The sequence below is a fragment of the Eretmochelys imbricata genome, chromosome 7 (genome assembly GCF_965152235.1).
Source record: "Eretmochelys imbricata isolate rEreImb1 chromosome 7, rEreImb1.hap1, whole genome shotgun sequence".
Taxonomy (NCBI): Eukaryota; Metazoa; Chordata; order Testudines; family Cheloniidae; genus Eretmochelys; species Eretmochelys imbricata.
This window is the reverse complement of record NC_135578.1, coordinates 99,048,109-99,060,411: the sequence shown is the minus strand read 5'-3', so window position 1 is coordinate 99,060,411 and position 12,303 is coordinate 99,048,109. Positions and strand designations below refer to the sequence as shown.

Below are 12,303 nucleotides of genomic sequence, written 5' to 3'. Positions count from 1 at the left end.
TTGGTTGTTAAGTTACTGATAGGAAAAATACTTGGTCACATCCCAGCTGTTCTGTGTAAGGCTAAAACATTAAATTTAAACCATTAAGTAATTCTGAAAGCAAGAGAACAGGTGGCAAATGGTTTATATGGCAGATGGCACCTTTTTTAATATTTGTACTCACTGCTCATTTACAATACCAGAGTCCACAACTACCAACTCATATTTTACCTTTTTCACTTGAACGATTAGAAAACTGTAGGAGAAAGTATGAAAATAGACACCATAATTATTTTTAAAAGGATAATTTTTCACTTGCCTTACTTGATCTTCATTCAATAAACATAAAGCCAGTAATTTCTAATGGCAGGACCCCTAATGTCCTCAAATCTGAATTAAATTCCAGAAGTTTATCACAAGTTTCAATTTTTAAATTAATTTAGAGCTCTTGAAGGATGCTGTCTTGACAGCACTCGATAATGAATTCCTCTCTTTAACCATATAGTAGATTAAGCACAGGTGCTATAGTGCAGTTTTCCTTACTATAATTTATTGTATCTCTAGAGACAAATCAATAACTTGCGTGCTGAGTTTAGCACATGGATCCTGTGATGGGGTGTACTTACCCCGCACTGGAAATGAAGGGGTTAAATCTGTACTCTGGGGAGAGGAAGCCATGCCCCCTCACTCTTGATAAGCATGTTCTAACTGGGGAAGCAGTATAAAAGGGAGTAACCCAGTTCACCACTGAAGAGAGAGGACACATGGTTCATGCTCCCACCAGGGAGCTGATGGAGACCCAGATTGTGGAGGCCAAGCCCTCTGAGACAGATACCCAGCTACCTGTGTACACCCAGGAGACCTTGGAACTGTGAAGAGCTCCACAACCAAAGACCCTGGACACCCATGGACCATACTGCTGGAGAACAGGATAGGAAGTAGTCCAAGGGGGTTGCAGGACCAGGAACTTAGTGTGTTTTGGTTGGATCCCCACTGACCCAGTGGCTAGTATTCCCATGGCTGACAGGGCCCTGGGATTGGATCTGGTGGAGTAGGGAGGGCCTGGGTCTCCTTACCCCAGCCACCACTCCTCTAGGTGGTGGACCATCCCCCACTGGTCATTTGCTGAGCAGCCCTGTGAGAGATGACAGCCATATTGACTGTGGCCACTAGGCCTGGTTGCCCTGAAGCTTAGGGTGTCAGGTGGACTCAGCCACAGGACTGTAGAACCCCTTCGTCCACCCCAAAAGCTCAGCATAAGTGTATGTAAATAGTTAAAAACAATAAATATTTAAGAAAGGGAAATAAGTCAACTGAAAAATGAAATATAATGTAATTTCTGGAACTTTTTCTCTTCCCCTAAGACCCGTGGATTCATTCGTGTCTAATCTACAACCTACAACCATGAAAGCATGCTGCTGTGTGGATTATTATTGCATTCCCCTTTCACAGTCCTCCAACCCAGACTTTTTGGTATTTCACAACAAATGTCTCCAGTGCCCACACTTCCTGTTATTGCTGAAAATGAGTGAATTCTGCCCCAAACAAAGATCGTAAGAGTCAGTCAAACTCACCAGTTACTCTAGATTTCTTTCCACCCTGCCTCACCTGTGAGGCCACACTGTCTCAACTTTGAGCCCCTTTCCAGTTCATTTGCCCTCTAGACCTTTCTTTTTCTTCATTCATCATCATTTGCAGTCTTCTGAACATCTTAAGGCACAAAAAATGTCTACATAAGCTCAGCAACAAAGAGGCCAACCACTGGGTTTTCCTTTGCGCCCTTCCCCCCGCACCCCAGGGATGTGGTTTCCAAAACATTCACTATTACTCTATTACTCTCAACTAAATCATAAGAATCACTGTTCACTTATGAGAGAAGAATGAAAAGAACCTTTGGCAAGTGAACTACAAGAGGTCTAAAATCAGAATATGACTGCAAAACTTGTTGCTATTCCTCCATCAATATGTTGTATTGCATAGATTCATTTCCCAATTTCAGAGAGAATTATATTAACAAGCTAATACTTTATTGCGCTGATACTTTGTATAGTAATTTTCCATATGTTTTGATGTGTTTAGCGGAGAGTGTGGTTAGGGGTTACTGCAAGATATGTAGCAAGAGACTATTTAGCTTCTCTTGCATTCAAATTGTTGAAATTGCCAGAAACAACTATTAGGTAGATTTTCTGTCTTTGCAGTGGCTCAGGCATTTTCAGAAGCAGACATTCACACCTTGAGCACTGTATTAGTTCCAACAGGTGAAGCTGCTAGTATGGTGGCTATAATCTAGGTATTATTCAATGCCTTACCAAAGAAGTTGGTCATGATTAGTGGAATTCTATTTAATTTCATCATGCATCAGGATATGCTATGTGCCAAAGTAAGTTTAGCAATGCTTGACGATATACTGAAGGTGAATTTCATCATTTCAAGAGTTCTTAATTACCAAAACTTCTGACCACTTTTAGAAGAAGTTGAATCAAATATTTGGGATGGCTGATGTACAACAGCACCAGATGGTTAAGTCAAGACCATATGTTTTGTTGCTTTGTACAGTGTATGGAAGGTATCACATTGTTCTTTGTTCAAAACTAGTGAGCTTGCAGTTGGTAAGTGACTTGATCTTTTTTTTTTGCATAATCCACTCAACACTTCAATGTACTATATGTAGAACATCAAGTTTGAAGAACGATGAGTTAAACATAATCAAATCTCATTAAAAGAAAATGGACCTCAAAATTATTTTTCAACAATGGAAAGCTAAGAGTATTTCACTTCATTAAACATAAACATAAATTCCTTTCATGGACAATACTGTGAAGTGATCTAGTCATATTAAGCTACAATTGGGAAATTGTTGGAAATATTTTCAAGATGGATTCTTAAGTTACAAAAGCTAGAAAATATACTACAATTCATCAGGTCTCAACATGCAGATACGTATGAAGAAGATCTCTACATTATGGGTCCTGAGTGGTTATATAGCAAGAACCTTAAGACAGAGATAGTTGAGTTACAGGGGAATTATCTGGAAAAACCAAGATGGAGACCTCAGTTCCAAGCCGGAAAATATCAATTATTATAAGACTATTCCCTTTAATCAATGAACTTCCTGAAGTAAAATGTCAATTTGGATTAATACTTTATTCAATAAAAATGCAGTTTTGATCGATCCAAAACCCTTCACAAATTTGACCTGAATAGTTTTGGCCAAAATAAATAAATAAATAAATAAATGTTTGGGGCTAGTTTCACATGGGAACTAGGTGCCATTCACCAAATGGCCAGAGGAGGTTGTAGTAGTACCACCTCCCACCTGTCAGGAATCAGGGCCTGCAGTACAGCCAGTCTCTGGGTAACCTACTGAGGGCTGCCTGATTGATTTGACAAGTCAGCAGAGCTGCTCTTAAGCAATTCAGGGTAACCTACTGAGCTGCTTTTAAGCCCAGCAGCAATTCAGGAGCTGCTCAGAGCATTTGCCCATGGCTGTGATAGCTCTTGTGCCTGGTTGTTCCCAGCCCTACTCCTGCCTTGCCTTATTCCAGTAACCTTGTCCTGACTCTGACTCCGACTGTGAACCTGGGCTCTGACACCTAGCTTCTGAACCTGGGATCCAATTCTTGGCTACTGAAGCCTATGTCCAGCCACTAGGCACAACACCTGTTCTAACCACAAGGCATAATTGCCCATTCCCCAGTTTTTGACCCACCTTATAACTTTTATCTTTATGTTAGGGCACTCACATGGAATGTAGAATATTGCCAGATTATTTTGTTTTTATGAAAAAGGGGAAAAAAAAATTAGCCATAGCTTTACTGATGACCTTCAGTTCCCCACACACCTATCAATAACTTTTATAACCATAAACATCAAGTTAATTGCTTTGTCATCAGAAATTAATTAAGAAATTATATGAGATCAGCATATGAAGTACAGAAAACTATAAAACAAGCTTAGAATTGAAATGCTGTCCTCCAAAAGTCAACAGCAGAAGTCCCACTGACTGTTGGAGAGCTTCCTCTGAACTTTGGGGACATAATGTGATGCTGAGCAACTTTTGTAATTTCTTGGCACACAGTACAAACTATTTGTCATTGCTGCACTGGCTGCATCCGTATCTTGAAAGGATCACGTCAAGAGACGGTCAAAAGGGTGGGTCATTATTAATGTGCATTCAGTCCTTGGTTCGCTAAGAATGTCATTTGTCTTTCTGATGTTGACATTTGTCCACAGAAAATGGACTAAGGCCACCAATTAATATTCTATTGCCTAATGAAAAGCCATTCATTGGTAACAGCTTGTGACTACCACTTGTGGCCTTGGATAGAACTACCTACCAACATGTGAAAGCCTTTGTTATCCATGATCAATGGCTTAAGGTTGAATGGGACTGATTTTCTCTACCTATACCTCTTAAATAAAGGTACTACTTCAGATGTGATAGTCAGAATGAAGATAATTATTCTTCATCACATTTCTTGTGAAATCCAAGTATTTCTTCTTTTTTGGCTGTATAGAGCTCTCATATACACACACACACACACACACTCCAAAGACAGTGCTTTCCTACTCAACAGACCAGTCCCTCTCATGTTTTCCTTTCACATCTAAGCCATGATCAGGGCTGTCGGTTTATGAAGTGTGGTAAGAATGGACTTGATTTGAGCAGTCAGTTGCTAGATCTCCCCTCTAGGCCACTGAGTTCCAGTCTGTCTTTTGTATCTTTTCCAGAATCTTTTGGAGTCCAGCTGACTCCATGAATCTTTAGGGACTAACCAAAATGTAACTATCACTTTGGCTCTATCACAGGAATAGCATTCAGTCTTAGGCCTGCTTTATGTTTACCCTCACAGACTCTCTAACATCTGAAGAGACCATCATGATCATCTAGTCTAATTACCTGCGCATTGCAGTTCACAGAACCTCATCCACCAACTCCTGTAGACCTATAACCTCTGGCTGAGTTTAAAGACTTCAAGTTACAGAGAATCTACCACTTATACTAGTTTAAACCTGCAAGTGACCATGCCACATGCTGCAGAGGAAGAAAAAAAACCCTAGTGTCTCTACCAATCTGACCCGGGGAAAATTCCTTCCCTTCCCAAATATGGCAATCAGTTAAACCCTGAGCATACGGGCAAGACCCAACAGCCAGACACCTGGGAAAGAGTTAACTCTTCAGAGAATTATCTAAAACCTATGGAGATCATTTTGTAATTATATAATCTTGAGACTTGGAACCTGTAAAATAATCTGATTGTTTATATCAAATATATTTTCTCATTTTTAAAGACTGTCACCCAGATTATCTGATTTGAGTGAGGTGCACGCAATACTGGGCCAGGTGATGCGGGGTAACTGTGGTTTTAAAGGTTTCAGTGGTAGCTGTGTTAGTCTGTACCAGCAAAAAAATAAAATAAAATAAAAGAGGAGTCTTTGTGGCATCTTAGAGACTAACAAATTTATTTGGGCATAAGCTTTTGTGGGCTAGAACCCACTTCATCAGATGTACGAAGTAAAAAGATACAGGAGCAGGTATAAATACATGAAAGGATGTGGATTGCTTTACCAAGTGCTAGGTCAGTCTAACGAGAAAAATCAATTAACAGCAGGACACCAAGGGAGGAGAAATAACTTTTGCAGTAGTAAGAGAGTGGCCCATTACAGACAGTTGACAAGAAGGTGAGAGTAACAGTAGGGAGAAATTAGTATTGGGGAAATTAAGTTTAGGTTTTGTAATGACCCAACCACTCCCAATCTTTATTCAGGCCTAATCTGATGGTATTTAGTTTTCAAATTAATTCCAGTTCTGCAACTTCACGTTGGAGTCTGTTTTTGAAGGTTTTTTGTTGAAGAATTGCCACTTTGAGGTCTGTTACTGAGTGACCAGAGAGATTGAAGTGTTCTCCTACTGGTTTTTGAATGTTATGACTCCTAATGTCATATTTGTGTCCATTTATTCTTTTGTGTAGAGACTGTCCGGTTTGGCCAATATACATGGCAGAGGGGCATTCCTGGCACATGAGGGCATATATCACTGTAGGGGAAAGGTTGCGGAAGATTGGTGAGGATCTAAGTGGTGGACTGAGTATGTGACTGGATGTAAGCGGAAGATGCAGGCAGTCTCAATTAACTTTGTCCGACAGACCCTGCCAAAAGATATTGTAGCATAACTCAGCATATTTTTGCCTGTAAAAAAGTCAGTTTATGTAATAAGCATAAATTATACATGTAAGAATGTAACCAGCTGTTGATCCCATGTAACCCCGAGATAAGCGCGGAGAATATAGCGCCGCAGAGGACTCCCCCCGGCGGAGTCCTGCCTGGTCAGCTGTCCCAAACGGCCAGAGTCCCCTGCAGCCCCTCCGCGCGTCCTAGGGGCTCCCCGCGCAGACTGGAGCGTAAGTTCTTCCTTCCTTCAATAAAGCATAGTTTACTATTCTTACGCCTGAGTGTCCTCCTTTCGCTGGTATCTTCCCCCCCAGCCCTTGCAGGCACAATCACATTGGTAGATGTGCAGGCGAACAAGCCCAGGATGGTGTGGCTGGTGTGGTTAGGTCCTATGATGGTGTACCTTGAATAGATATGTGGACAGAGTTGGCACCGGGGTTTGTAGCAGGGTTTGGTCCCTGGGTTGGTGTTTTTGTTGTGTGGTGTGTAGTTGCTGGTGAGTATTTGCTTCAGGTTGGGGGGCCGTCTGTAAACAAGTACTGGTCTGTCTCCCAAGATCTGTGACAGTGAGGGATCATTTTTCAGGATAGGTTGTAAATCTTTGATGATGTGCTGGAGAGGTTTTAGTTGGGGGCTGAAGGTGACAACTAGTGGCGTTCTGTTATTTTCTTTGTTGGGCCTGTCCTGTAGTAGGTGCCTTCTGGGTACTCTTCTGGCTCTGTCAATCTGTTTTTTCACTTCAACAGGTGGGTATTGTAGTTTTAAGAATGCTTGATAGAGATCTTGTAGGTGTTTGTCTCTGTCTGAGGGGTTGGAGCATATACGGTTGTATCTTAGAGGTTGGCTGTAGACGATGGATCGTGTGGTGTGTCCTGGATGGAAGCTGGAGGCATGTAGGTAAGTATAGCGGTCAGTAGGTTTCCAGTATAGGGTGGTGTTTATGTGACCATCGCTTATTAGCACAGTAGTGTCCAGGAAATGGACAGCTTGTGTGGATTGGTCTAGGCTGAGGTTGATGGTGGGATGGAAATTGTTGAAATCATGGTGGAATTCCTCAAGGGCTTCTTTTCCATGGGTCCAGATGATGAAGATGTTGTCAGTGTAGCACAAATAGAGTAGGGGTGTTAGGGGATGAGAGCTAAGGAAGCGTTGTTCTAAGTCAGCCATAAAAATGTTAGCATACTGTGGGGCCATGCGAGTACCCATAGCAGTCCCACTGACTTGAAGGTATAAATTGTCCCCAAAGCTGAAATAGTTGTGTGTGAGGACAAAGTCACAAAGTTCAGCCACCAGGCTTGCTGTGATGGTATCAGGGATGCTATTCCTGATGGCTTGTAGTCCATCTTTGTGTGGAATGTTGGTGTAGAGGGCTTCTACATCGATAGTGGCCAGGATGGTGTTTTCTGGAAGATCAAAGGACTGTAGTTTCCTCAGGAAGTCAGTGGTGTCTCGAAGATAGCTGAGAGTGCTGGTAGCGTAGGGCCTGAGGAGAGAGTCTACATAGCCAGATAATCCTGCTGCCAGGGTGCCAATGCGTGAGATGATGGGGCGCCCAGGATTCCCAAGTTTGTGGATTTTGGGTAGCAGGTAGAATACCCCTGGTTGGGGCTCTAGGGGTGTGTCAGTGTAGATTTGTTCCTGTGCATCTTTAAGGAGTTTCTTGAGCAGATGGTGTAGTTTCTTTTGGTAACCCTCACTGGGATCAGAGGGTAATGGATTCTAGAACCAGTCAGGGACCAACCTGGTCCCCACAGTAAACTGTAGCAACTCAAAGACTACTCTCCTTTACACATGGTTTCCCACATCTCCAACTGGTTGTTCTGATAAATGAGGATAGCCAGAGTGGAGACACATCCCAGATCCATACTGTTTCCTCAGGAAATCTGCTGTGTTCCAGGGGCCAAGAGGGAGGGTCTAAACTAGCTCTCCATCAGCCATGGATCACCCTTAGACAAGAGAAATTGGTAGAAGACCAGTTTTTAAACTGGCTTTTCAGTTGCCAAGGCAGTTCAGCGCTCCTGGAGTTGGACTGAGAATTTGGCCCAACACATTCTGGTATATAATATAAATTGACATTGTGCCAGACTATAGGTACAGCCTATAAAGCAGGAGCTTTCAATGAGCAATCTCATTTCAACATAATCCCCAACAGAAAACAAAATAGCTGTTTTCATTTTAGTCAACAAAGACAATTTGAGTATGCACTTTCCCCACATAAGAAAGGAATATTTAAAAAAGTTTAAAAAAAAAAAGACCCGATAAATATAAAGACAAACCTGAAAGGCTGGCATTGATGTTAAAAACAAATGAAAAGTTGAATTTACAAATGTAGAACTATGTACAAAAAAAAAGCCGCATTCAAAAATAAAACAATGTAAAACTTTAGAACCACCAAAAGAGAAAATCAACCTTCTGCTGGTGGCATCTGACTCAGATGATGAAAATGAACATGTGTTGGTTTGCACTGCTTTGGATCATTATTGAGCAGAACCTGTCATCAGCATGGGTGCATGTCCTCTGGAACGATGGCCGAAGCATGAAGAGGCATATGAATCTTTAGCACATCTGGCACATAAATATCTTGCAAAGCCAGCTACAACAGTGCCATGTGAATGCCTGTTCTCACTTTCAGGTGACATTGTAATTAAGAAGTGGGCAGCATTATCTCCCATAAATGTAAACAAACTTGTTTCTCCTAGCGATTGACTGAACAAGAAGTAGGACTGAGTGGATTTGTAGGCGCTAAAGTTTTACATTGTTTTGTTTTTGAGTGCAGTTATGTAACAAAAATACACACTTGCAAGTTGCACTTCCATGATAAAGAGATTGCACTACAGTATTTGTATGAGGTGAATTGAAAAATACTATTTTGTTTATCATTTTTACAGTGCAAATATTTATAATAAAAATATAAAGTAATCACTGTACACTTGCATTCTGTGTTGTAATTGAAATAGATATATTTGAAAATGTAGAAAACATCAAAAATATTTTTAAAAATTCAATTTGTATTCTATTGTTTAACAGTGCAATTAATCGCGATTAATTATTTTGAGTTAATTGCATGAGTTAACTGCGATTAATGGACAGCTGTACTTTAAAGCATTCAGAATCATAACAGACACACACAGAAATTAGGAATTACACTGCATAACCAGTAACATTTTAAAACTTAGGTCTAGCAGAATTAGCAGATGAGAATCAATGTTCATAATTATGTTAAGTGGGGCTGGGTGTGCCAGGTGCTTTCAGGCTGCAATGGATTTATATTCCTCTTCCTCTTAAGGGATGGAAAGCTTGTGTTGTGCTCCCCAATAATAATAAGTGCTGGTGTGGTTTTGTATCAGAACTGGAATCTTTGCTTTTTTTGGATTAGTCAAGCCTCTTCATTTTACTACTGAATTACAGTGGTTCTTGTTGGCTCACAGCCACTTGTTTCTACCTAAAGTAATTCTTGGTTGCAGTTGCTGGCCTTAAGGAAATGGCAGCAAAGTAGCATTTGTTGAGCTGGTATTTGTACAGACATTAATATAATTCATTTCAGGTCACTGCCAGTTTCTGGAATGCACAAGTTTCCCCCTCAATTCCACCCTCTCCTCCCATGGAAAAGAACTATGCTGGGTTCTAGCCACCCTTACCAACATATTTCATCTCCATCTGAATCATTACCACCATGGTCAGCTTAGTGGAGCTCTTACTCACATACCTGCTCTTTGCTTACCGTGGACATTCACTCTTCTTGACTGGCATGAACCTACCGCTCCAAAGAGAAACTTTTACCTTCAGATCAGTAGAATTTCTGCCTGTCACAATTAAGGCCCCTGCATGCCTAGGAGGGAAACAATTTACTAATCTTTATCTTATCCAGGTAAGTGCCCCCCCCCAAAAACCAAATAAAGGATAAACTTTAACCAGACTCCACCTCCAAATAAGTACCCTCTTTAATTTCTGAGGTCCAACCAGCCAAACATATCTCCATAGCAACCATCCTGTGCTAGAGCGGGTTTGTCTGTGTCAAACTGTAAACCCAATTTTGAATTAGGGCCTCCATTTTCTATTATGTGCTCAACACATGCCAAAGGCAGAACACTGATTTATTCCAGAAGGAGCCCGGCCCAATAAAGATGCTTGATACCTCTTTGAAGGAGCATCATGGAGGAGACATCACTGAGCAACCTAGACCCATCAACTTTGATTGTATCTCAACTGCTTCCCTCCTCAAAACAGAGCTTTTTCTATACAGGGGCATCAACATGACTGGTGGGTCTCCACCTTCTCAGCCTGAGCACATGGCAACAAGAGACAAAGGGTGTACTTAAGAAGTGGTGCCATTCACTGCAGGGGAAAGCCAACCACAGCCATGTGTAAGTGGCACATGCAGGAGAAGAAGAAAGGAATGCCTGAAATATAGACATGCCTCAGACTCTCAGAAGGTGTAAAACACCCTCTCCGAGTCTGATATTTTGTTATTTTGCAAAAGTTCTGTAACTCTCAAGTGTAACTCTTAAGAGTACAGACATTGTGGTTAAGAACTTCCTTTGCTAAGTCTGTGTTAATTGCTTTCCTGCCATGTTGTCCCCAAAAGGAGTTAAACTAGAAGCCAGAGTTCCCACAGTGACACAAAACTCTGAAGGAGCACATGTAAGCAAGTAGGAGACTTGGGAGATCTAAAGCACTGGTATCAGGGTCTGGGCCTGCTGGATTGTTCAGTCACAAGTCAGGGCTCAGACAAGAGGTCTGAGCCTGCAAGTGTGTCCTATAGATCCAGACCTAGAAAGGTGACCAGACTCTGCCCAGACTGAGTTGACTTAGAAGCATATGGGACTCAGCGGATGGGTCCACTTACAACAGACTGGTGCCATACACAGTATGTCCTCTCTCACCACGTCCTCTTAGTGACATCATTATGGGGGGGAATCAACCCATTATGGGGGGAACAAAACCTCTCATGTTGCTATTGCTGCCTTTGATTGAATGGGTGTGTCTCTCTCTCCTAAAGGGTCTTATATCTTGCAGTGCCAGGTTCAAGACATTTGGGAAATACAGGGAGGTCACAGGCAGGGGACTTGTATGAACCCTAATGGGTGCTATTTGTAAAAGGCTTCAGCCTTGGCTTAAGACTGCTCCCAATGAAGTCAAGGGGAATTTTACCATTCTACATGACTAAATCTGACTCACTCTTGAGGGTAGAGAATGTTTCTTCTAATTCTAGTAACATTTCTGCTGCTCCTGTATTAAATTGAATCATTCCACTGTCCATCCAAGGAGAATATGTGACAATTATGGCAACTGATATCTAGAAATGATATTACAGTGAGGACTAGAAGTGGGGGACTATTACAGTGGAGGACTAGATAGTTGTGTTATCTTTTCCCTGAGTCTTTTTTAATCATTGTTTCCTGGTTCAGGTTTTCAAACTTATATGAGATACCGAAGCTTATATTGTCATCTTCTCATGGAGATTTCTCAAATCAGAATTCTGGTTCAAAAGCCATTTCCACTTATACCCTCTTCCTATATGGGCATTATCTTGGGAAGAACTATTGTGTTGTCATTTATGATTAGGCTGAAAGCTACGTGAAATCTAAATTAGTCCCTATTTAGGATCCTAAAGAGGAGCAGGCTGCATTTTAAACATCCGTTTTCATTGGAATTTTGAATAACGTAAAAAAAAATTTGTTTTTGCTGCTTCTGCATTTCTCTTGCTCTAAATTTATCACTTTAAACCCCTAGAAAACCATATAATGTCTATTAAACTATATTTCTCATTACATATACAATGTTTTCTCTTTTAAATTATTCATATTTATTTTAATTATTATTATAGAGTTCTGACACTAAAAATCCTTTTTATGCTGAGGGATCTGAGGGCTTGGGAGTTTTTCCTCCTTTTTTATTCAAAAGAATTAATTCAATATGGCATGAATTCTGTAGAACATGAATTTTTACAGGGCTTAATTATTTCAATTATGAATTACATTTTAGTAGGCAACACAGCTCAACTATTTAGTTGTATAAACATCAATATGAAAAACTTGCTTAAAATATAAATGCAATTAATTATAATAAAAAAAATTCACTGGTCAGTTATTGTGATGGGGGGAAAATGATACTAGTTGTCACAGGGTGATCTACTCACCACTGGGTAGTGCC

General features: G+C 40.9%; 1 protein-coding gene across 1 annotated transcript in view; it reads right to left on the bottom strand.

The window, feature by feature from the left end:
* The window catches only part of TCERG1L (transcription elongation regulator 1 like), a 215,990-nt gene that overhangs the window by 177,986 nt on the left and 25,701 nt on the right, over positions 1–12,303 (bottom strand).